The sequence below is a fragment of the Enhydra lutris genome, unplaced genomic scaffold (genome assembly GCF_002288905.1).
Source record: "Enhydra lutris kenyoni isolate GAN:26980312 unplaced genomic scaffold, ASM228890v2 scaffoldscaffold6, whole genome shotgun sequence".
NCBI lineage: Eukaryota > Metazoa > Chordata > Mammalia > Carnivora > Mustelidae > Enhydra > Enhydra lutris.
In genome coordinates this window covers 20007520-20032609 of record NW_019154090.1, presented here as the reverse complement: position 1 = coordinate 20032609, position 25090 = coordinate 20007520, and the positions used below count along the sequence as shown (strand labels likewise).

Here is a 25090-nt window from a genome sequence, read left to right as displayed (position 1 = left end):
CCCATGGATGTGGTCAGTTTCTATTTCAGAAGGCATATCCCTGGGAAGTAATCTTTCTGTGTGCAGGTTCACGTTCATTTTATGAATGTCGATTCTCAGGAACTGTTGTCCCTATTTTATAGAGGAGAAGCCTGAGTTGTAGGCAGGCAGAGAGTCTGCGATAGAGCTGGTCTGGGCAGGCAGTTGTTCCAGACATGGCAAAAAATATCGGCTACTGCTTATGGAACCCTTCTTAGATGTTGCACACTTACTATGCATCATTCCGTGAAGCATTCTCAGCAACCCGGGGATGTAGCGCCTGTGATGTTTTGCCCACTGGACTACTTGAATAAACTGAGGCTCAAGGAGGTTAAGTTTTAAGAAGACTTACTGAGCATCTACTCTCTCCTAGACACTTTCATGCGGCTGGGGATACAGTGGACCCCTGTGCATTTAAGAAGACTTACTGAGCATCTACTCTCTCCTAGACACTTTCATGCGGCTGGGGATACAGTGGACCCCTGTGCATCCTGTGCTTACGTTGTACTCGGGGAAGGTAGATGATAAACGTGCTCAGGGAATAAACAATATAGGATGCCAGAAGGGGATAAGGGCCTGTCGGTCAGGACAGGTTCAAAGCAACAAACCTTCATGACTTAAAACAAGGTTCAGCAAACCATGGGCCGTGGTCCAAATCCGGCCCGTCTCGGGTTCAGTCAGGCCCCCCTGTCCCTGCCTACTTTTCTGCTACACTCGCAGGGCCAAGCAGTGGCAACAGAAACCATCTGGCTCTCAAAGCCCCAAAAGCTATGTGACTGTTTTCTGAAACCAACCAAGGTTTGTTGCTAGCTCAGGCTTTGTGTCCTTGCAGGTTGGCCTGGAAGAAGCTGCTCATCCGTCATTCCAGGACCCAGGTCTGTGGGCTGCCCACCATCTTGACTGTTTATAAGGAAGAGAAGGATTCTGAAGAGTCTCCTGTGGATGGTGACAGGCCTGACCCAGAAGTGACATGTGTCATTTCTGCTTAGAATTTATTGGCCCCGCCCACTGGAAGGGCCCCAGCTTGGCTGCAGGCTGGGGTGATGGAGAGGGCCAGAGCCACTTGGTGAGCTGCTGTGATGACCCCAAGCACTCTGGGAAATGAGCAGTCAGGGTAAGTTGCTGGGGATGCCAGGGCCTTTGTACTTTGTACCTAATGCAGCCAGGGAGGGTATGGAGGAGAGCTCAGCTGGGGTTCGAGCTCTGTTCACCTTGAAAGAATGCCCTCTCAACCTCTCTGCTATGCTCCTGCACTCATAGAAAGTAGGTGCTGGGAAGGTCATTGCATGGTCAAATAAGGGGAGATTCTCCCCTGTGAACTCCTGCCAGGGGTCCCACCAGCTCTGTCCCCAATGTCCTTACTCCAGCCTGGCATTTGTGCCTCTCCCAGGTCACACTCCACAGCGGTCACAGCCAGACAGACTTGCTGGCCAGCCCTGGAAGAGATGGGCCGGGGAGGAGGGTGTAAGGCCTGTTCTGTGAGGCTGTGACTTCACGAGGCACTACATTAACGTTATTAATAACCCTCTCAGCCTTTATTGAAAAGATGCTCTCTGCGTCTGAATTTGCCACTATGGCAACCCATTTATTAAGGCTGTAAGAGCTGGAGTTGCTTCAGACCATATTTATTGCCATGATTTGCTGAGGGAAGGCTCTGGTCCCAGGGCTGGGGCAACTGGAGGAGAGTTTGTGTTGTTGCTTGCAGGGAAGGCCTGGGCTCACCTTGCCAGGTCAGTGAGAGATGTACTTTCTGTCTCTTCCACTTAGGTTATATTCAAATTGCATGTGTGGAGTTTGGGGCTGACTGTAGTGATGACCCTTTCCCTGTGTGTGCGGGGTGCTAACCAGTGCACCTGATGTCCTCCCCAGGAGGATCCCAGTGGGGCAGGTGAGGCATGCATCCTTGGCCTTAATGCATACGTGAAGACAGTAAGTAGAACTCAGAGTAGCCATCAGAGTCACCAGGGTCACAGAGCTAGTGGCCAAGTGGGCCATCGTGGTGGCCCCAGGGCCCTGGGCTTGTTTTTCTATAAAAATCTGAACAAGTGCTCTTGGCTCTGTCTTTCTCTCTTGAGCATCAGAAAACAAAACAGCATGCGGTGATAGCACCACCGCCACCACCCCCTAACTCACTAAGCACGGAGCTAAGAGATTGATTCAAAGAGTCATTAAGCTCTTTGAATCCTCACCACGTTCCCGTCTTGGTATTAGTACTGCCTTCATGTTGTAGGTGCGCTGAGGTGACTTGTCTGAAGTCACACAGCAGGTCAGTGGCGGAGCTGGGACTCGCGGCCACTCTGTCTGATTGCAGAGTGCGTGTTCCTGTCCCTGAGGCCACACCACCTCCTTTCTTCCCTTTGCCCCATTTTCAGGGGCTGGAGGAGTGGCAAGCCCATGCACGTGGATCCCTTCTTCTCCAGTAACTGTTCCTTTGGGCCCAGGCTTTGCGTGTCTCCGACCCCTTCCTCTGGGATCTTCTCAACAGTACACTTGGCCAACTGGCTGGGATTTGGATTCGTCTGCTAGGGCTGCAGAACCAAGTACCACAGAACGGGGAGCTTCAAAGACAGAAACTCATTTTTATCACAGCTCTGGAGGCTGGAAGTCCTAGATCAAGGTGTTGGCAGGGTTGGTTTCTTCTGGGGTCTCTCTCCTTGGGTGCAGGTAGCCACCTTCTCTTCATATCTTCATGTGTTCCTCCCTTTGTGTGTATCTCTCCTAACTTCCCCTTCTTATGAGGACGCTGTTATATGGGATTAGGACTAATGATCTCATTTATCCTATTAAAGACTTAATCAAGTCTTTAAAGACCCTCTCAACAGAGACGGTCACGCTCTGAGGAACTGGGGATGAGCATTTCGACATAGGAATTTTGAGCAAACACAATTCGGCCCCTACCAGGATTCAAACAAGGTCAATTTCCTGGTCCCTGAAGTTCTCTGGGGTCAGCCTAGGTCACTGGAGTGGCTCTGTAATGGAGGTATCACCAGGAATGGGCTTCTGTTGTCACTGAGGATGACCTATTGCCAAGACTCCCCTGCTGGAGTGCACTTTGGGACCACCCTTTCAGGCACGCTCCGGTGGCCCAGATCCCCAAGGCCTGGAGCTTTTGCTCCCATGGTGGCTGCTTCCTTCACAGCCATCCTGCTGTTGTCCATTTCAGATGAGCTGGAATCTTCCAGCCTTAGAAGCCTGCTCGTCCCATAGCACATGGTTTTGCTTTTCATCTCCTTCAGCCCTTCCCATGACTAACTATATCCTTCCTTCTGTCCATCTGTATTTTTTTTCCTTCCTATTTCCTTCTCTCTTTCTCTCCCTTCTTCTCTTTTCCTTGCTCCTCCTTGTCTGTATGCCTGCTCCATGCTGGACACAGTGGGGCTGCTGGGAAGACACCAAATGTCTGTGGCAAACGTCGATGCCAAGTGGGCGCCTCTTTGAGGTAGACCCTGTCCTCATGCATATTTCCCAGTGACAGTGTCTCACAGAGCTATAGTACAGCGATCCATTGAAACCAGGAAACTGACATTGGTATGTTACTATCAGCTACACTACAGACCTTATTTGCTTTCCACCAACTGACATACCCGTGTCTGTATGTTGTGTGTAGTTCCAAATTAATGACTTTAAGTTTTGGAAGGTGTAAGACAGAAGAGTTTAGGAAACACTGCCGCCAAACTAGCCTCCTCCATCCAAGTACACAAGAGTTTCTTGGATGGAGGGAAAATTAGGGAGAAATCCTCAGAGTTAGAGGTGAACGCTTTGCTCCAAACAGGACAGCATAAAGCACATGGAAAGCTGTCACGGGGAATATGAACAGACATTCAAATGAACGAGAAAGAGCTGCTAGCATTGCTTCGATTTTGCAATCGAGCTAACAGGACAGTTCAGCGCCCTGATGCGTGCCAGCAGCAAGCAGGCTGAGGAGCCAGGCGTCCTTCCCACCTTCTCCCCCCGACTCTGCCTGCTGCTCTTGGCCTCTCTGTCTCCTACTCCTGGGGCTCTTAGGACAATAAGTACAAACCCATAAAGCTCCCTTCAGTGCATCTTGCTTACCCGCTCTTATCAGAACAGAGGAGAACTGAAAGGGCTTTCAAAAGAGCCATCTGTTAGTTTTCATAAAGACATTATCTGCTTCCCATCACAGGGCTTTTGCTGTCTCTGACATGTGTCTGCCCTCCCTCCGATGTCTGCGAGAGCAGGAGCGCACTCTCCACTCCGTCTGCGCCTGGCTGCTGGAGGTGGGTTGCAGACAGAGTATTTATCTAAAAGTGAAGAGATCTGACTTATAAGCAAGCCCGATATTAAATGTATAAATAATGCATCCTGTGGCATTATTTATAATGCAATAACATCCCTATAATGTAATAAAAGTATGCAGGTTCCCAGCACTTTTCTTAACCCCTTCGTGTCTTGGAGGATGCTGCAGGTTGACTAGCCCCTGAGTCCTCCAGGACTTTGGAATGGGATGCTATCTAGCAAGCCCTGTCTGCCACCCAGCTTCTGCCCAGCTGAGTCTTGGGACAACCCCCAGCAGGAGAAGGTTGGCCCTGTGGAGTAGTGATTTTCAAACTTTGCTGTGAGTCTGAGTGCAGGTTTCCCATCTTTAATCTACTGATCTGGAATCTTTAAGCACTGGGTGGGGGAATTTGTATGCTTAACCAGCTCTCTGGTAGATTCTAAGACAGGTAAATGAGCGCTTTTGGGTTAGCCCTGACTTGGAGCAGGATAGACCATTAAGCTTCCCAGCTCATCGCTCTGGGACTCAGAGTCATGTCAGCCTTTGAGGACTGTGGCGCTGGCCTTGTGCCTTGGTTCCAGGTCTTGTTTACCTGTCCAGCAGCCATGTCCTTCCTTCCATTGGCTGCCAGCTGTATGTCTGGGCCCTTATGACCTCCTTGGTACAATCTGGCACCTACCTGATCATCTGAGTCTAACTGGCTCCTGTATCTCCTCATTTATCCAATGGCAGAAAATTCTGGTAGACCACCAGAGACCAGTGATTGCTTGGTTGCTTGGGCTGGGTGCTTTGCAAATTCCTGGTCTCCAGCCTGTCCTGGGCTCTCCATGCTGCCGAGAAATCTGCCTCTCTGTCTCTCTCCTTTTCTCCCAAGTGTCCATGTCCTTGGTATCTGATGTCTTTCAGATGTCCAATCTCTTCTTCTTCTTTTTTTTTAAGATTTTTATTTATTTATTTGACAGATCACAAGTAGGCAGAGAGGCAGGCAGAGAGAGAGAGGATGAAGCAGGCTCCCCACTGAGCAGAGAGCCCAACTTGGGGCTCAATCCCAGGCCCCTGGGATCATGACCCGAGCCGAAGGCAGAGGCTTTAACCCACTGAGCCACCCAGGTGCCCCTGTCCAATCTCTTCTTCACCATGAACAGGCAACCTCATATACTGGGTCACTGAAAGACCAATTACAATCGAGTCAGAGGAAGGATGTGCTGTGAACTTCCTGCCTGCCCACCTGTGAGCGTAGCTCTGCCTGCAGCCATGTGTCTTCCTGCCCTAGTAGAAGAGGTTGACTGCCTCCAACATGAGACTGATCCTCCCGTTTATGCTCTCGGAAACCCCAGGTTTCCCAGGTAACCCTCTCCATCAACTTGTCACTGAATCTCCGAACGTTTTTCCTACTGATTTTCCAGCAGCTCCTAAATAGGTTCAGCATCTTTCGGCCATCCACCCTCACTTTGTCCAGTGCTGCTTCTAGCTCCTACCCTGTCTCCTTCCCCATGTCAACCATATTTCCTAATAATTGTGCTGTGCCTACAGGGACTCTTGTCAGAAGAGTGACAATACATAGTGAATGTGCTAACTTGCTTAGTACTAGTAATCCTTGCAATAACCCGGGGATACATTAATACTGGGTGAGTCGACAGCTAATTAAAGCAGAGGGAAATTGGGTAATGTGTCCAGAGGCACACAGTACTGTGGGATCTGGTCTCAGGCTTACTTCAGAGCATCTACCCTTGCTGACACTGTTCCTGCCCCCGCAGTGACTCCTCCACAATTTGGTCCCTTCTCCCAGGTCAGCTTGACCTCTGTTTTGTTACATCCAGTGGAAATTTTGGGACTTGATTTCACCTGGCAGAGTGCCAGATGGCATTGACCTCTGTGTGCAGTTTTGGAAATTCCCATTTTTCTTGATTCTTAGGGCCCCGCACTCTGTTCTCCTTTTACCTTTCGGGTCTCTTTTCAGTCACATTTTTAGGCTTCTTCTCTCTGGGCCCAAGACCTTCTATTTTGGGGAATGCCCCAAATGTATATCCACCCTAAGCGTTGTCCCTGCTAGATCCCGAGAACCACCAAGTCTTGGTTCTGATCACTAGATAAGGTCTAGTCTATTGGCCTAATTCCTGAAACAGACATATTTCTCACTTAAGTGATTATTTGCCCAAGTCTGTCCCTCCCTTCCTCCTTCCCCGCTTAGTCAATGGCTACCACCCAGTGGTTCATCCAGTTCCCTAGCTGAAACTCACATGGCGTTTTGGTCTTTCTTTCTCTTTCCTGCATTATCTAACCAGTCTCTGGTCTCTCTTGATCTTACCTGCTAAATTGCCCCACTACTTCCTCAACTCTGTCCACTTCACACACAGCTCCTGAGACCATCTCAGTCTGTGTGCTCCTGTCACCTCCTCCCCATGTCCCTACAACTGATTCCTAACTGGCCTCCTGACTTGAATCTTGTGGCCTCTGATACATCTTTTCATTTAAAAAAATTATGAATATTTAATATAGAAAATGACAGACAATGACAGAACACACATCCATTTATCTACCACTGAGATTTAACAAACATTAGTATTTTGCCATATTTGGATGAATTCGATGGAAGATAAGATGTCACAATACAGTTAAAGAAGTGGGCACCCCGTTCTTTTCTCCTCCACCTCCTAACCCAGAGTTAATCATCCAACTGAAGTTGGTATAGAGTCTTTTCATGTTTTAAAAATTGACTTGTATAATCTGTATCTACCAGTGGCATAGTGTTTTGAATATTTAAAATTTATATAAATCATATCGTATAATGTTGAAAAGTTTTAACGAACGTCATATCTTTGAGATGTATCAATGTTGATACACAGAGGTCTAAGTCCTCTGTTTGCTCTTCTTTTTAAAAATTTTTATTTTTTTATTACATTATGTTAGTCACCATACAGTGCCTCATTCGTTTTTGATGTAGTGTTCCGTGATCCATTGTTTGTGTATAACACCCAGTGCTCCACGCAATTTGTGTCCTTCTTAATACCCATCACTGGGCTGACCCATCCCCCCCAACCCCTTCCTCTCTAAAACCCTCAGTTTGACTCCCAGAGTCCATAGTCTCTCATGGTTCATCTCCCCCTCTGATTTCCCCCCCTTCATTTTTCCCTTCCTTCTCCTAATGTCCTCCAGGCCATTCCTTATGTCCCACAAATAAGTGAAATCTTCTACACGGAACTGTAGCTATATTCTGTCCTTTCCTTGTTCATTCCTCTGAACTTGGTTGTGTCCAGGGTTTCACTATTATAAAAAGTGCTGCAGGGGTGCCTGCGTGGCTCAGTGGGTTAAGCCTCTGCCTTCGGCTTGGGTCATGATCTCAGGGTCCTGGGATCGAGCCCCGCGTCGGGCTCTCTGCTCAGCGGGGAGCCTGCTTCCTCCTCTCTCTCTGCCTGCCTCTCTGCCTACTTGTGATTTCTCTCTGTCAAATAAATAAATAAAACCTTTAAAAAAAAAAGTGCTGCAAAGAGTCTCTATATTCACGGGTCCCTGCATGTTGTGTTTTTTTCTCCTCTGCAAGATGCAGATCTACAATGGGAATAGCTGAGCCTTCTGGGGTAAGCATCTTTACCAGATACCGGCAGATTTTTTTCACAATGGTTATATCAACTTATACTTCCTCCAAGAGTTTATCAGAATTTTCATTTCCTCACATCCTTGCTGCAAACTCATAAATACTTAAAATATGAAGAGTGAGAAGTGGTGCCTCATTGTTTTAATTTGTATTTCCCTGATTGCTAGCGATTTTGAGAATTGTTCACATTTGTCATTGGTGTTTTTTGTAAATTGCTGGTTCCTATCCTCGCACATTTTTACATTGTTTGTATTGTTTGAATGACTTTTAAAATTAATTTTAGGAGTTCGTAAACATTCCAGAAACCAATCCGTTGTTGGCTATGTGCTTCCCTTTTACTTTGTTTATGGTATTGTATGTTCTTCCAATGATTTACATTTTAATATAGAACACTCTCCATCTTTCTTATTTTGCTTTGTGCTTTTTCATCTTGTTTGAAAAATCTCATTCTCAGGATGTTATAAAGGTATTTTTGCTATATTTTCTTCTGAAAGTTTGAGTTTTTATTTTTTTTACACTTAAGTTCTTCAATTTATTTGAAATTCATGTGTGTAAGTGGCATGCTGTGCGATTAAATTTTATTTTCCTTTTCATATAGAGAGCCAGTTGTACAGAGCCGCATTACAGGTTAGAGCACTTCTCCACTGATCTGTGATGTCAGTGCAGTCCTATACCCGCTTCCTTTATGTGGGGGTAAGCTTCAGGACTTTATCTTTGATGTGTTCATCCCTCCACCAGCACTGCATTTTTTAGTTGCTACGGCTTTGTAATTACTGTTTTTAAAAGTTGAGATTATAATGAACACACCATAAAGTTCATCTTTTCAAAGTGTATTATTTGGTATCTTTTGTATATTCACAGATTTGTGCATCCATCAACAATCAATTTTAAGGAATTTTTTTTTTATCACCCTGGAAAAAACCCTTCTACTCCGTAAGTTATCACCTCCACATTCCACATCCCATCCAGCTCCCTTCCCACCCAGCCCTCGGCTGACACTAATCTACTTTCTGTTTATAGATTTACCTATTCTAGATATTTCATACATATGATGTAATGTTTTCAAGATTCATCCACTGCTTTTTGTGAGTAACATTCTATGGTATGGATACACCACAATTTATTTATCCATTTATTAGTCGATGGGCATTTGGGTTTTTTCACTTTTTGGCTATTACGGATACTGATATTACAAATGTTTGTGTACTATTTACATTTTTGAGTGAATGCATGTTTTAAATACTCTTGACTGTATACCTAAGAGTGGAATTGCTGGGTCATATGGTATTCTATGTTTAACTTTTTGAGGAACAACAACATTATTTTTTAAATTGGCTGCACCATTTTACATTCCCTCCAGTAACATATGAGGATTTCAACTTTTCCACATCCTTATCAGTGCCCATGAATTTTCCTTTTCTTGATTATAGCCACCCTAGCAGGTGAGAAGTGATCGCTCACTGTGGTTTGGATTTGCATTTCTATGATGACTAATGAGGTTGAGTATTTTTTCACAGGCTTATTGGCTATTGTGTTTCTTTGGAGAAACCTGACTTCAAATGCTTTACTCATTTAAAAGCTGAGTCTTTTTATTATTGAGTTGTAAGAATAATTGCTATCTATATCTAGTAGGAGAAATTATTCCTTCCACCCTCATTCTCTTCCTTCTTTTCTTCCTTGTTCTTCAAAATTATTATGGCTATTCTTTGCTCTTTACTCATCTTTATGAATTTGGGATCAACTCATTGTATGTCACTATTTATGTTGGCAGATTTTTCACTGAATTTAGAGATTGATTGTTTCTGGAGAGAATTGCCAACAGGTTATTGTCTTCCTATCTATGAACATGGTATATCTCTCCATTTGTTCAGATCTCCTTTTTGTCATATTTGGACAGGCTTCAGCTGCAGTCCCTTATGGAGAAAGTCCCTGCTGTTCACTTATGCACATGACCTTGCAAAACCCTCAGTGTTGGGTCCATTTAGCAAGACTTCCATTTTCCTTACACTATTTTGACAACTACTTTTCCTTCTCATGTGTTCTTTGATAGTTTCCTGTCCAGATTTTAGATCTTTAGGAAACTCCAAGAACTCTTAGACTCCTGAGCTGGGGAGAAGTGGAAAGGCAGTATCATCTTCTCTCTAGATGTCCCAGATTTTCAGGAAAAAGCCTGGGTTGGAGCTTAGGATAGAGAAATTGATGGGTTAAAACTTGCCTTCAAAATGTCTTGGCATGCCTTGAAGGAGGCTAACCTATAAACAAATAATTATATCATTTTCAGATAAGTAACCATTTGGGTGATGGTGAGAGACATTGCCTCCTGAAAGTTGAACACTGCTTCTGAGTTATAGGGAGGGATATAAAGTTATCGTGAAGAAAATCTCTGGGAAGAGGGATAAGAGTGTACCATTTTGTTAGGAAAATCTCAAGTGAAGGGGTAACCAGTGGCTTTGGAAAATGTTGCAAGCAGAAATTTGTGGTTTCACTAAGTCCATACTTCTGAGTATCTGAAATTAGAAAGCTATGAGGTAGGGGATGGACAAATATTCTCATAGGGCTGTGGAGCATCAGAAGGAGCAGAGTGGTTTGGCTTTCCAGGTCCCACATGAGAACTGTGGTTGAATAAGATAGACAGGCAGATGTCAGTTGGGTAGGAAGGGCACAAAGGCAAAACAAAAATAGGATGGTGGTGGGGAGCAGAACCTGGACTTGTGATGAGGACCTAGAATGCGTGATGGAGACTGAGAGCCTCTTCTGACCCATCATCCTCAGATGGACGTGTGTTGGGCATGATGACTGCCATGATGGCATCCTGCTTGCCACCAAGAAGGCTGCTTCTGGTGCCTTCTTTTTCTGAGAGTTGTTTTGCCTTTTGGTCCCTAGGTGGTGCACCTGAGTTCATGCTGCTCTACTCAGAAAAGAGCAGGATTAATTAATAGAACTGGGGGTTATCTGGGCCTGTGTGTGGTTCAGTCAGTTAAGTGTCTGCCTTCAGCTCTGGTCACGATCCCAGGACCCTGGGATCGAGCCCCGTGCCAGCTCCCTGCTCAGTGGGGAGCCTCCTTCTCCCTCTCCCTGTGCCTGCTGCTCTGCCTACTTGTTCTATCTCTGTCAAATAAATAAATAAAATATATATTAAAAAAAAACAAAAACAACTGGAAGTTATCAAAAAGCAGTGGTGCAGTGGTCCTGAAAGAGGAGAAGGACATCCTCAGAATACAGAATGCAGAGCTCAAGCTAGTGTTTAATCATAATAAAACCCCTAAATCCCAGAGGAGTGAAGCAGGTCCTATCAGCTACAGTGATAATAGGGAGGGTTGATAATACAATGATAATAGAGAGGGTAAGGACATTAAGTTGTCACTCAGCACATATTAACTGAAAGTCTACTAGAAAGTGTTATAGGTGCTGGGTATGCCCAGAACAGTCACCAGAGCAGAGCCCCTGCCAGCAGTCTAGTTGGAGAGATAGGCAGAAAACCAATAAACATGTTTGGGTGCAAAGTGCAGAGGAAGACAAAGAGAGGCTGTAGGGGTTGGGGTTTGCAAGAGTGAGCAAAAGCCCACCATGCAGAGCCAGCCAGTAGGGCTGGGATAGAAAGAATGATCTGCTCAACCAGATGGACCAGTTGGGGGGGGGCAGTGCGGGCAGCTGCCCCAGGGCTGTCAGAGGAGGGGTGGGGGGCCCACATTAGCGTGGAGTCAGTGGAGATGGAGGGAGAGAGGTAGGCTTCACTGAATTTGGTGACTGATTGAATGTAGGTGTGGGTACAAACGGAAGTCAACATCCCTGGCCTGGCCCCTGGTCTGGGTGACTATTCACATAGCCTGAGATGGCTCCCTGAGCCCCATGCAGGCATCCTCCTGACTCCAAAGTCATTTTTATTATTTTCCAGTGTGCAGAGTACCCGGAACTGAACTAATAAAGAGCAGCAGTTCTGCTTTAATGAGCAGAAAAGAGTAATTTGTAATTAGCATACACATTATTTGTACCTAACGAGTGCTTTCCAAAGTCCTTGTGGGGGTTGTTTGTCTTCCTAAGTATTTAAAACCCCCTCCTCCCAACCATCTTGTTTATGCTGTTTATTTGTACTGTTCCTAAAAATACGCGCGAGGACACACACGCACATTTGCACTCCCATTCACCTGCAGCCACGGTCGACTGTTGGCAACCAGAGGGGCACCCACAGGACCGAGCGGCCACTGCGTTCACTTCTTCATAAGCGCAACCCGACACTCGTGTGTCAACGCAGGCGCACAACCTCACGTCTGCGCGTAAGTGTGTGCCTGCACGTATCTATACGTGGACCTTTCCTGGTCACATGCCCAGGAAGTATGTATGCCCAGCCCATGTGCACTCGCATAGGAAGAACAAAGGAGGAAACATGCACCCATCAGTGTCCTGGTACACGCATGGGGATGCGTACACGCATGCACAGGCACTCACCCCCAGGCTGCCAGTGGCCAGGGATTCCTCTCTTCAAGTAGTGATGACATCAGGCCTTTATCATTTTGGCCTTGTGCAAAGAGTTGAGGTTCTGAGGCTCTGCCCTCTTGCTCACAGCGCCTTGCCTTGTACAGGCGGATCAGGTACCATTAAGTAATGCGACCTCCCAGTTAGGCTCCTGGCTACCTGGGCTCATGAAAGGTCTGGGGAAGACAGGTCCGACACACACCGTACCTACAGACCTGCACAGGGAGGTCAGAGGTGGACGTATGCCTCCTGGGGTCAGGGTTCGGCTCGGGCAGTTAGCCCGAGGTAAGTAACACCACATTTTCTGCTCCCTCCCCCCAAGCAAAAACTGCACAGTGGTAAGGAAGAACACCAACAAATCCGTCCTAAACACTGATCATGCCGTGGGATTTCACCCACGTTGACACATAGACTCCTTTGACCGGAATATTGAGGTCAGCCTTATTATCCTTGTTTCGCAGTCACCAACCCAGGAGCTCAAAGGAACACCAGTATTTGTGCAAGGCCCTCCACAGGAAGGCTTGAGCCTAGATGAGTCTCTTGCGGGATTTGATCTCTGCTTCTCCTCAGCAAAGCACCCCTGCCCTGCCAGCCCTGCCCCGCACAGGGGAGGCTGGAGCAGGTAGGAGGGGATGACAGAGCTGCCCAAGGTTCTTGGTGCCTGTGACCTCCCACCAGGCATTCCCTGGAAGGCTGAAGAACAAAGAAGAGGTACTCTGTTCACCCATGGGCCAGAGACAGTCCTTCCTGGAGAAAACACAACTCATTTTTTCTGACCTTGATGTTTGATTTTGGTGGGGTTCCAGCAAGGCAGCAGGTCAGGTCTTCCTTTGTTGGAAGATGGCAGTGGTTGGTCCCTGATGTCAGGGTCTGTCCTGGGTGCCAAGTTGCTAAGATCAGGTATATTGGGTCTGCAAATCTCAACACTGAGATACTATCCCAAGTGAAAAGGGAAAGCACCAAACTTTTTTTATGTTAGAAAATGCCACATTCCTTAAAAGTTGCTAAGTTGTGTGGCTGGTTACCTGCCAGTCTTTGGCCTCTTATCCTGGGGCAGGCTCTGTGCTGGGACCTGGGTGCCCGCTCTGCTGATGAAGGCCCCAAACCCCTTTCGGCTCACATCATTGGGAACATTCTAAAGAAAAAACAAGTACAAACATTCTTACTGCTATTCTGTCATTTGAGCTTTAAAATACCTTACAACGGAAATAAAAATACTACAGTAAACAGTGACAACAGCTGGTTTATTGAACAGCTACTCTCAGCCGGTCCCACGATGGCCTCAATGTGCTCGATGTTTCACAAGCAATGGTCTATTCACTTCTCACTGGGAGTCTTTCAAGTTCTGGTCCGAGAACGGGCTATCATGGCTCTGGTTTTCCTGCTGAGAAATGAAGGATCAGTGCGGTGATGTGACCCGAGCAACATCTGCAGGTCCAGGCCTGCTGACTCTTAGGACCGATCTCCTGTCCCTGCCAGGATGGACAGAGTCGGATTAGGGTGCCAGGAAACATGTGCCTGGTGTATGCTCCCAGTCTCTGTGCCCTAAAGCTGACCCAGCAATGCTTTCCAACCCAGTCATCTGGGTGTGTTGACTTCTAGCCAGGGACTGGGAAAGGGGGCCATGCTGGTCCTGTATGTTTAATAGTTTGCCAATTTCTGGGGCATTACACCCTGGTCAATTTCAGCTACCTCCTGGAGAGCAGGAGGAGGTGGGAGAAGGATATTTAACAATTGCATGTTTAATGCCTGGCTCTCTGGCTCCAGCCCATTGTGGAGCCCAAGGTCCCAGCAATTAACCTTTTGCTGCTTCTGGGCTCAAAGAGGGCCAGGCCGTGGGAACAGAGCACCAGAAAGATATTTCAAGGTATTCTCCATTGCCTCAGCCTGGATGGGGCTGATGGTGTTTAACTTCTTCCTTTGCCTCCCTCAGGAGAAAACAAAGAGTGGATCCCAGAAAGGCGGGGACCTCTAATCTCTCAATAAAAGCCTTTGAAAGGAGGGGAAGGTGGCTAGGTCTGCCACAGAGAGCTGGCAAGCCCAGGTCTCCAGGGACCAGGGCCAGGGGTTCCGTGCGCGACGATTGGAGCAGTGCTGGCTGGCTGGGAGGAAACAGCTGGCGGAAGGCCTCCCAGACCCTCTATCCTGTCTCTGTCACTCCCACACAGATTAATGAGCCCCAGGATGCCCTTGGTGTTGGGCAGCCATGCTCGGGGCCTCCCCAAAATAGACAGGACGCCGGGTGCCTCTCGCCACTGTCCCAGCTATTGTCTTTATGAGCCTGGTGGGTTCAGGGATCATATCCTAACACTTCCTCTTCATGCTTAATCACTATCCTGATGGATAGCCACTCACACAGAGAGCCTGGGGGGTGTTGAGGGCAATGCAAACTCTGGGCAGCCAGGCCTCTGTCGTGTGCATCTGAGGGGAGCCGGTATGGCTGTGGCTGCATCTGGAAAGGGGCAAATGGGGCCTGTTAGCCTTAAAAAATAGAAGTCATTTTGCCAGCAAAAAGGGGTTTATTTGGCAATAGCAGAGAATTACAACTGGGGACGTGCAAGCTATGGCAAAAACCACAGGCAAGTCCGACAAAGGAGAGGAACATTATTTTATGGAGAAGAAGGAGGAAGTTGGGAGGGGTTGTTTGAAGGAGAAAGTCCTGTGGAGAAAAGCAGTTCGGGGTGATGATGGTTTCTGACTGGCTGAGTTGCAGGGGTGGGCGATTTCCTATAGGGATTCAGTTACACCTTTCCCTGGTAGGACCCGTCCTTGAGGATTCTTTCCTGTTGAGTCTCTTCTGTTGGGGTCTGTAACTGATCATTCTTCCTGTGATTGATAAAGAGTGGAGTGGCTGCCCCTTCCGGCCTCCCTTCTCGCCTTCCTAGTCCGCTTTAATAACGTCTCCCTTTATTATTTTTCACAGACCATTGTGGAGATTCTTTTTGGCCTAGGCTGACTGAGGGGGGCATCGGGATCCAGTTGGTTCCATGGGGTGGGGGCGGAGCGTGGGCCAGAGTCAGCCACTAGGGGGCAGGCCCAGACAGCAGGTGGACCAGGCTCACCCCCATCAAAGCTCAAAATGACTGGAAGGACAGCCACACAAAGTGGCCTGCTCTGGGTCTTGTCAGCTCCAGAGAGAGCCAAGGCCCAGGGAAGTCTGGGGGGGTGAGTACACTGGAGATAGGCAGCCATTGGTAGATTGCCTTTGTCTTCCCTGTCTGCAGTAATGGGATGTTGATGGGCTGCATCAGCGTCTGGACAGAGATGGGAAGTGGCTTCCCCATGCTGTGGAAGGGGTCAGGGGCAGGAAGAAAATCAGAGACAGAGAAGGACAGGTCTGGGTCAGAGTCAGCAGCTGGAAGCTTCAGGCACGAGTCACGAGACAAATGGGGTCACCCTGGCTGGAGGGTATAGAAGCCCCGAGGGCCTTTTGTGGTTGTGTCCTCTTGGGCCTGCCTGGCCAGGCGTGCTTAGCTCTTTTCCAGTTTCTCCGAAGAAGTCCCTGTCCTCCCTGTTCTTAGCCTTGGTAGTTTGTGAGCCCTCTGAGCCAGCTACCTGTCCAGTATAAAGCTTTCCAAAGAGGTGCTAGTGGACTGAGGCTTGGCGTTCATAGCGAGGAGAGAAGACTGCGGAGCCCAGACACAAGTGGGAGGCCTGAAAGAGCCAGGGGCCTGTGGCTGTCTGTCCTGTCCACCCATCCCTCTGTCCATCGTTCATCGATCTGTTCCGCATCCATCTATGAATCTATTCACTCAGTATATGTCGTATACCAGGCCTTCTTCTAGGTCCTGAGAATACAGCTGTGAACATGACAGAGAAAGCCTCTGGGGGGCGTCTGGGGGGCTCAGTGGGTTAAAGCCTCTGCCTTCAGCTCAGGTCATGATCCCAGGGTCCTGGGATCGAGCCCCGCATTGGGCTCTCTGCTCAGCAGGGAGCCTGCTTCCTCCTCTCTCTCTGCCTGCCTCTCTGCCTACTTGTGATCTCTGTCTGTCAAATAAATAAATAAAATCTTTAAAAAAAAATAAATAAAGAAAGAAATCCTCTGGCCTCATGGGAAACGGCATTTGAATGGCAGTGTCCCAGAGAGAAGCCAAATCACTAATTGTGGCATAAGGATAGGAACAGGTTGGTCTTCTCTTAAACTCTCAGGGCAGCAAGTGCCCCTCACCTCCCGCCCTGATATAGGCAGATGTTTACGATATATACAGACGTAGCTGAACACCTGCATACCTTATATATACACTCACAATGCCTTCCCTTGGACACCAGCATGGCCAGAGTTACAGCGCGTGTACCCATTCGCACTTGAATGCATAGCTATCTAAATACTTGTGCACACGTGCACACAAATTCTCACATGCACACATCTGTGGGCACATGAGGACTTGCACATGTTTGCATAGGGTATGCACAGGGTTGACCACACACAGGTGCACACTCGTGTGCCCACTCACCCAGGCACACTGGCATGTAGGCACATAAGTACATACGAATGTGCACACTTGGGACAGTTGGGATCTGTAGACACAACACACGTGCCCATGTGTACACCCATCCAGGCCTAGAGGTCACAGGCCTGTGAGCAGACACAGGTGCACGTGCATGTCAACGTCCCCTCTGATTTTGACCTTTTCCCCAAAGCCCCCCACACCCTACCATTTTCCCAGCCTATCCTGGGGAATTACCCATATCTCTGACAAGAGAATGGGTTACTAATGCAGCCACAGAGCTGTTTTGACACTTTTGACGAATAACATTCAATACTATTAATTGGAACAATTGCTTTTCATTTAACTAAATCACGGGAATTGCTAAACTAAATTGAAACGGAATGTAATTTTGCCGCGCGCTGCTTTAATATGGGCCTCTAAATGTCTTCTCCCTGAAGGATTAGTAACTTAATCACCCACCAGTGATAACTGCTTCCCAGGCTCAGCTGGGAGGCTTCGTGCTCAGCAGCAGCCTGGCTGGGAACGGGCCGGGCTTCCTGTCCTGCATTATTCATGGTGAAGAACATGGCTTCCTCCCTTCTCTGATTCCAGCAGGACCCTCAGAGATCATCTCCATCGTCCCGGGACTCTGTCCCTCTGTCTGTGATCTGGCCCGGGGGTCTGTCATCTTGGGAGTCTGAATGTGGGCTTCTCGGAGCCTGGAGGAAATTCTTTGTCCCCAGAACACTGTCCCTGGAATCCTGGGGTCCTCTGGACTCCAGGAGCAGCCTGGAGCCCGGCCTCGCTCTGAGATAGGTTGACATGGGGCCCAGTCTGCTGCGTGGGAGAGCAGGAAAGGCCCCAGCCCGGTGGTCTCCTGGAAGGTGACTAACTATCCCGGTTCACTTGAGAGAGAGGGATTTTTAAGACATGAAACTCTCAGTGCCGAGATGGGACAGTCCCCAGCAAATGGGGGCAGCTGGTCACCCTAGCTATGGGGCTATCTGTGCTTCTAGTCAGAAGTCTTCCTACTGAGTGCTTACTGTATGCTACGAGCATGACATACATGATCTCATTTCATTTTTGAAACCACTTTATGGGGATAAATTCTGTTAACATACTCGTTTAGAAATGAAAAAGCCGAGACTCCGTTTTTGTAGCCTTCTCTAAGATCTCGCAGGTGTAAACTTAACACCAGTGATAATAACCGCTGGTATTTATAGGAGCTTTCTCCATGACAAGCCCCTGTGGCTAAGAGCTCAACATGCATGTCCCCAGCAACCTTGAAGATAGGCCTCATTTCTATCATTCCCATTTTATAGATAAGAAAACTGAGGCTCACAGGAGTCAAGGTGATTGCTGGCCAGTGCCAGAGCTGTGCTTCTAGATGCAGGACTGTGTTCCCCCCCAATGCCCACTGTATTGGCTTATCTTTCAGGCCATCTGGGGGCCTCCTAGTTTCTTCTACCTTAGACCATCTGGGGAGACCCCCCCCCAGAGGGCTTCTGGAGTTGAGGCCCCCAGCATATTGTCAATGACTTAAGTGTGGCATCCTATAGGCTCAACTCCTGCCTGTGGGTATCCAAACTAGACATGGGCACTCCCTGGATGAAGGTTTCTAGAACTGCCACTGCTTTCCACATCCAGTGACATGGAGGCTCCCACTGGGTCCTGGAATGGATTCTACTCATGACTATGGGTTCTTGAGTTCTTTTAGCCCGTCTCCTCGCCCACCCTGCTGAGCTTAGGCCTATAGCACCAGCCTCCTCATAGGCCTCTGGACCTACCTCTGCATTCCCTCCCTCTCCCCTGCTCCGAGGTTGCTGGACATTTCTAAATGTGTCTCTTGAGTTGTCCCTCCAAAATGCATGCTTAAAGAGGAAGGCGCCCATTTCATGAGGGAATAACGTTCCCAAGCCCCGATGAAGAGCTAGACACTGTACCAGGCAACTGGTATCTGTTCTCATCGAATCCCACAGCATCCCGGGGCTGTCATTATTCCCATTTCATAGTTCAGAGAACCGAGGCACTGGAGTGAAGGCATTGCCCAAGTTCGTGCACTGGGTTGATGGCAGGCTGAGCTTTCGGAATCAGGCTGTTTGATTCCATACACCTGATTCTCTCTCTGGGCCGGGACTACCCTTCTTTGGCGTGTGGCTTTTGGGAGTTCCAGCTTTCTCTGGGTCCCTGGAGAGGCAGGGTGGCGACGCTCTCAGGATCTGTGCACACATGCATGCGGGCAGGGAGCTCCAGGGGGTCCTGTGGCTCATGAGACCTTGGGCTGAGATCTGTTCACCTTCCTATGTAACATGGGGGTGCACGCCGTCCCCCCTTTGCAGCCCTGTTGGCTGGTTGCAGGAGGAGCTGGGCTCAGGGCCTGGCTCAGAGCAGAGGCTTAATAAATGGTGGCTACCATGATTATTTTATTCTTTCTGACGGTTCGGAAGGAGGTTCTCCAGAGTTCAATTGTACTGACTGTCAAGCCTTGCTTCCCCGCGCATTTTACGCTGCCCGTGCCCTTGAGTTTCCCATTAACTTAATAGGGCTGGACATAAAGGAGCCAGTTGTTCATGGGATCCCAGAGTCAATCAACAATCTACCCTTCACTGCTCCCATTCACTGAAATCGATATGTATTGATTGAACACCCAGGCCGCGTGGGGCCCGGAGGCCGCCCTTGAGGTGGTTTCATCCTCCCGCTGAGCCAGGAGGAGGAGCCATGAGAGCGTTTCTCCAAAGTGTGGCCCCTCACCCACAGCCCCAGCGGCATCTGGGAACATGGGATAAAACACGAATCCTTGCAAATTCCAAGCCCTACTGAATCAGAAGGCAGGATGCAGGCACTGGGGTTTAATGAGTATTCCAGATCATTCTAAGCCACACTAAGGTTTGGGAAACATTGTTCTCAAGACCAGAACACAGCTGTTTTCTGAGAGGGACCGGTTGTGGGATCTGGGGGAGAAGATGGAAGCCAGTGGGTGGGACCTCTGGGGAGTGGGGTGGGGGGGTGCCTTGACCCATGAACTGCTTTCCCTCTCAGTCCTGGGCCGAGGGGAGGAACCGGGTTGCTACTTGCTCACAAGGTACCCACTGTGAGTCAGACACAGGTGTCCCTTCCTCTGGCTGGAAGCTGCTGGTAGGTGCAGCAGGGCCTGGATTTCCATCTTCATTCACTCCCTCTGTGTACCAGGCTCAGGCAAAGCAGGAGGAGGGCCTGGAAGCACCATGCCTCTCCTTGCCCGGGGGGCTGGCCTCCGGGGTGCTGGACCTGTAGCCAGGGGGAGTCTCCCTGCTGCACAGACTCTCCCCGGGCCTCAGGCCTCAGCGGTCCCTCAATGAAACAGGCTATAGAGACCAACACCCTAGGGGGAGACAGGGCAGTTGAAGCACAGTTATGAAGACAGCAAACCACGGATTGGAGGAGACATCCCGCCCTGAGCCAACGCTAGAGGAAATAAAACAGGCGTTTGATAGGCTCTCGACATGCAGGTCCCTCTGGAGGCCGGTCCTCTTGCCAAAGACAAGTCAGCGAGATACTGATGGAGAAATCGAACAAGCCGCGGAGTGTGGCCGGGGAGTGAGAGAATGTTCGGGGCCCCCAGCTACCCTAATCAGCACCTGACAGCAACCTTCTGCCTCCTCCAGGGGACCCTCTCAGGCCACACTCCCGTCCCCCCCAAAAAGGCCTACTTTGGGCTTCACCAGTTCTACGTTCTGGCCTGCAAGGAGCAGCCTTCCCCCCTCGGAACCCTCGGTCAGCCTTGCTCTCCTGTTCTTAGGGCTCTCGTACTTCTGCATCCCAGAAGCCTTCCTGGGTTTCTGCTTCAGCTGGTCATCCAGAACATGGCTTTACTTGTTCCTGGGGGCTCAACTGGGGCCATTCTTCATCCATATTCCCCTCTCTTCCAGAACGTGACTTCCTGAATGTAGGGGACTACACAAGTGTCTTCGTCTTCTGTCTTCCCAACCAGGAGCCTCTTACAAGGCCAGGTCTCTCTCTCTGTAAATGAGTTTCCCTGCTCTAACATCCCGTGCTATCTGTTTTCTACTAAGTAGAGGGAGTGAAAGCCCTTCCTGTTCCCAGAGGCCCCTAGACTGTCCTTGAGGGCACCTGCTCACACCTGGGGGCCCACTGCTGCAGCGGGTCATTCTGGGGCTGCTACTCATCTCACCACCCCAGACAACAGTCTGGGCCTCACAGTCCCTAACACATGTCAGAGAGCCTGCTCCCTGCAAGGCCAGCTCCTGGAGGGAGAGCCTTTGGAGACTCATCAGACTTGTTTCTCTTGTCTCCATACTGAGGATGCACCAACTGTCATTTTTCTGGCTCAGAAGTGGATAACGCCCCAGTCCTACATCCTCTTTGGTATAACGAAGAGCAGACAGATGGCTCAGAGACTGATATTGAAGATGGAAGTGGAGCTCTCGGGAGAGGGAGTTTCTCAGGCGGGCTGTGAATGGGGCTCTGGCTAGTGGCAGTTCCGTTAGAAACTTGTGCTCTGTCAGCCCGAGAACTCTGTGAAGCTTGTATTTGCTTTCACATTCCTTGGTGGTCTTCTTTAACATTTAACATAAATTTCACATAAACTTTCTTCTCTTGGGTCACAACTATCTTCTCGCTCCTAAGACCAGGTAAACACAAATCCTGTCTTCTCTGGGTCCTGGGACCTCTGATGCCACGAGGCACTGCTCTCCTGTCTCTGCCTCCTCTCCTGCCCCTCCCTGAGCTCTGCCTCTCCTTTCACATGGACACCTTCCAAGGATGCCCTTCTGGGCTCCTTGACCTCTCTCCCATTTCTCTTGAGCTCTTCAGCCACCCCCATCACCTCTGCACATGGCTCCCATATTCTCCTCCCTGCTTCCTGAGAGCTCCATTCCTGGGGATGTTTCTAAATGTGGTCTCTGCCAGGACGTCAAACCCAGCACATGCCCAAACTAAACCCTGTGTCTTCCTTCTCACACCAGCTGTAGCTTCCAGCCTCCCTCTTTCTGTTGAAACTAGTTCTACCTAGACTTGAAAATGAGTCACTAAGGTTTCTTTCTTGCCTCTATTTCCATCTCTTCCAAAAATCTGATTGGCACCTCCAGAATTTCTCTGCCATGTCTTTTCCTTTCCTTTCCTAGTTGCCCTTCCTGAGGTCTGGCTCCTCATTTCCTCACACACTTGCCCCCTTGAGGTCTTCCCCCCATGGGTGGCTTTCTATCCCGTGCACTTGACACCAGTTGCCAAGGTCATTTTTCCATTGTCTGGGCAGGATCATGTCACTACTTAACAATTCCTTAGTGCAAATGCCAACTTCTCTTTGAATCCTCTTGTTGGGGAGGGTCACATGAGGGCAGGGCATGCATTATGGAGCCAGAAAGATCTGTGTGACATTCTTTTTTTTTAAAAGATTATTTATTTATTTGAGAGAGAGAGAGAGACAGAGACAGAGAGAGAGCAAGCAGAGAGAGAGGGAGATAAGCAGTCTCCCCACTGAGCAGGAAACCCAATGCACGGCTCAATCCCAGGACCTGAGACCATGACCTGAGCTGAAATCAAGAGTCAGATGCTTAACCAACTGAGCCACCCAGGTGCCCCTCTGGGTGACATTCTGACTTAAGTGAGCACCCAGGAGAGTGAGAGTAGCCCCCAGTAAAGATGGTTTCCTGGTCAAATTCAAGTATAGGTAATTTTATGATTACTTCTTATAATTTCCAGAGCATCTTCTCCATCTCATTCTCTCTCTCTCTCTCTCTCTTTTTTTTTTCCTTGTATCTAACTATTTTGGTATATGCCTTCTCTTTCTTCTTCATTTCTTAAGTAGAATCAACTTGGATATTTTTAAAAGCATTAAAAACTAGAACATGTCAACTTGACTGATTTCAGTGGCCACAGCTATAATTAGATGTCAGTTCATAGCTATCACTGCCCTTCTTCCTACTTGGGTAGGAGATAGCCTACTGACCATCAGAACCCACCCTCTCTTTTCTCCTTTGTCATGGAAGTACTGGGTACATGGTTACCCCCTTAAACTTAATCTCCTTTTTTCCCCTTTGAGTTAGATGGGATAATGTGACCAATTTATTTCTGACAGAAAATGAACAGAAGTGTTTTGAAGCATTTCCAGGCCTGGCCCATAAAATGCCCTATGTGTGTTCTTCTGTGTTCGTTCCCTTTTTGGCTGGTTGGGATAGCATTAAGTCAGGTGGTCTAGGAAGCCATGTGTTGAAGATGACAAGGCCACCATTAGCTTGGATACCTGAGTGACTGTGTGGAGCAGAATTCCACTGACCTGGAACCTTTACCCTGGACAGCTCTGTGTGAATGAATATATCTTTTCCTTCTTAAGCTACTGAAATTTGGGGGTCTGGTACAGCCTGCTAACTTGTTCTACCAAATATATTACTTGTTTCATGTGGTAGGCACAATTTCTAAAATAACCCCTAAAGATACCCCACTATAATACCCAAAACTTGTGAGAGAGTATGGTGAAATACTACTCCCAGATTATGTTAAGTGGCAAATTGATCTTAAAATATGGAGATTATCCTGGATAATCCAAGTAGATTCAGTACAATTATATGGCCCTTAAGAGTGGTGAACTTTCCTTAGCAGTTAGCAGTAGGGGAACCCAGAAGGAGTCAAAGCAAGAGAAAGACTCAGTGTGCTGTGGCTAGTTCGAAGATGCAGGGGCCCACTGCTAGGGGATGTGGGTGGCCTTTAGCAGCAGAGTGTCATCCCTGGCTAGCAGTCAGCAAGGAATCCAGGACCTCAGATCGATTGTGGCTGCAAAGAACTGGATTGTACCCTCAACCTGAATGAGCTTGGAATTAAAATTTTCCCCAAGCCTCCAGATAAGTGGTCAGCCTGGCTAACAGTTTGACTTCTGCCATGGGAAACATTGACTAGAGAAGCAGATGAGCCCATTTGGACTTCTGACCGCTATTCTGTGAAATATAAAGTGGGCATTGTTTTCAATCACTGAGATTGTGGTAATTTGTTATTCAGCAATAAAACCAATACAATCCCTTAAAGGCAGTGGCTCCGATCTTATTTGTCTCAGATAAGTATCTGGTCTCTGTGAAGTCCAAGGATAGTGTGTGGCATGTGAGGGCTTGTATAGTTTTGGTTGAATGAATAAAGGACTTCGTGTGGGAGGTGAGTGGGAATTCTTAGGGGTAGGTCAGAGATCTGCCTCCCTTTCTGTAAAGGGCCAGACCATAAATATTTAGGCTTTGTAGGCCCTTTAGTTATCTACTGAACTCTGTCACTGTCGGGCAAAAGTAGCCAAAGACAGTGTGTAAACAAATGTGCATGGCTGGGTTCCAATAAAACTTTATTTAAAACAGATGGTGGGCCAGATTTGGCCTGTAGGCCATAGGGTACTAGCCCTCTTAGAGAGCGCTAGATCTTTGATCTGGTATTTGCACCTAAAGATATGGGATCTTTTGCATAGAACCCCCTGTTTTGAAGGAACGTTTTATGGACAGAAACAGTTTCTAGAAAGCAATACTTAGTCAGTATTCCTGCAGGTTGCCTTTTCTCTCTGTTCATTATCTCCTTTGCAATGTAGAAGTGCTTCGGTTAGTTTGATGTGGTTCCATTTGTCTAGTTGTGCTTTGGGTGTCATATCTGAAAAATCATTGCCATGATCAACATCATGAAGATTTTCCTCTTTGTTTCCTCCTGGCAGGATTGCAGTTCTGGGTCTTATGTTTAAATCTTTAATCCGTTTTGAGTTGGCTTTTACATGCGGTATGAGATAAAGGTCTAATTTCATTCTTTTGCATGTAGATACTCAATTTTCCCCAACACCATTTGTTCAAGAGACTGCCTTTTCCTTATTGTCTATTCTTGGCACCCTTGGGGGAAATCGGTTGTACATATATGTGTGGATTTATTTCTGGGCTCTCTATTCTGTTCCATTGGTCTGTGTCTGTTTTTGTTGTTATTGTTTTTGTTGTTTTGTTTTGTTTTGTTTTTGTTTTTTTTTTGCCAGTATCACAAAGTTTTAAATGGGAGAAAATATTTTCAAGATATGTATCTCATAAGTGATTAATATCCAAAATATATAAGAAACTCTTTTTTAAAATATTTTAATTTATTTGACAGACAGAGATCACAAGTAGGCAGAGAGGCAGGCAGAGAGAGAGGAGGAAGCAGGCTCCCTGCTGAGCAGAGAGCCTGATGTAGGGCTCGATCCCAGGACCCTGAGATCATGACCTGAGCTGAAGGCAGAGGCTTAACCCACTGAGCCACCCCGGTGTGCCATATATAAGGAACTCTTACAACTCCATAGCAGAAACACCCCCCACAAACAAACAACACCTTCTAATGAGCTGATTAAAAAGTAGG

General features: G+C 48.0%; 1 long non-coding RNA gene across 2 annotated transcripts in view; it reads left to right on the top strand.

The window, feature by feature from the left end:
• Positions 1-861: 861 nt before the first annotated feature.
• Positions 862-25090, top strand: part of LOC111141407 — a 34796-nt gene continuing 10567 nt past the window's right edge. The window contains exons 1-3 of one of the 2 annotated variants that reach the window (XR_002640199.1): positions 862-1132; positions 1786-1906; positions 8712-8783. This is a non-coding gene — a long non-coding RNA (uncharacterized LOC111141407). Of the gene's footprint in view, positions 1133-1785; positions 1907-4173; positions 4257-8448; positions 8544-8711; positions 8784-25090 lie in introns of those variants that run through there. The other variant, XR_002640200.1, reaches the window with a different exon arrangement.